Raw genomic sequence first — 1,257 nt, forward strand, 5'->3', positions numbered from 1 at the left:
ATCTACATGAGAGCGATCCTAAGGATATGATTACTAAAAAGACTTAAAAGAATTGAAAGTTACTACCTATATGAATAGGGTGCACCTTCCTTCTCGATGACTCAATCATAGGAACTCCAAGGATAAGTCTGATTTGCTTAGAACAATTCTATGTTGGCTGAGATGTTGATACGTGGAGATAGTTTTCACTCTTAGAAGCGAAAGTAAATAACATGACCATGTCGCAAGAAAATGTCAAGGTCATTAGATGTTGAATCCTGATTCGAATCCTAAACATGGGTCGTGATAATCCCACTCATATTATACTTAAGTTTACCTAATAATTCATAAGTACCGTAGATTTGGGAGTCCTTAATCAAAACATGGGCAATGGAGAGTTGATAACATATACTTACATTGATTATGCATGAGACGTAGATCTACCTGACAAGAAAAACACTTATGGTTATGTGTTTTACTTCGTGAAGAGACTGAAGGGGCTGTGTCTTGGTGATATGAACCAAGAGACATCAATCATACAATATACTTCAATGTGGCATGAATTGAAATATCTTTTGATAATTTTGACAACCTTTTCTTCACATCTTCATTGAAGTATATTGTATGATTGATGTCTCTTGGTTCATATCACTTGGTCTTCCAAAAATCAATTTTTAGTTACTTTGTCCACTAGGGAATAGAGTTTGTGGCAGCTGCTCTCTTGCTCTTGTCAAGGGGTATAGATGAGGAGAGCATTAAAAAAACTTGGTCTTTCAAGACAAATATATCACTATGTTATGTGATAACAGTTCTACCGTTGAGCTATCTAAGAATGCAATCATGCATATACCCAGCAAACACATTGATATAAGGTTTCATTTCTTGCATGATTTGACGAGGGATAAAGTTATTGAATTGAGCATTCTGTCACACAAGAACACGTTGCAGATATTACCACAAAACCACTTAAACTAAATGCGTTCTTAAAACTACTCGAGGTTAGGAGATAATAGAAATTGCATTTCATGGGTTGGAAGCAAATTTAAAGAGCATCATTTCAGCTCACCACCTTATCTCATCATATTGCACTAAAGCATTTGGAGATGTCTTTTTTCAAACCCCATCTTGTCTTTTTCTATTTTTTTTCAAAGAACAATGGAATAAAGTTCAACTTTTTAAAGAAAATGGGTTTCAATTCTCTAGAAATTCGATAATATATGAATGGTTGAAATTCAAGATTCTTGGCCATTAAATTTTAATAAAAAAAAAAAAAAAAGA

Source organism: Cucurbita pepo, chromosome LG20 (assembly GCF_002806865.2).
Source record: "Cucurbita pepo subsp. pepo cultivar mu-cu-16 chromosome LG20, ASM280686v2, whole genome shotgun sequence".
NCBI classification, from domain to species: domain Eukaryota; kingdom Viridiplantae; phylum Streptophyta; class Magnoliopsida; order Cucurbitales; family Cucurbitaceae; genus Cucurbita; species Cucurbita pepo.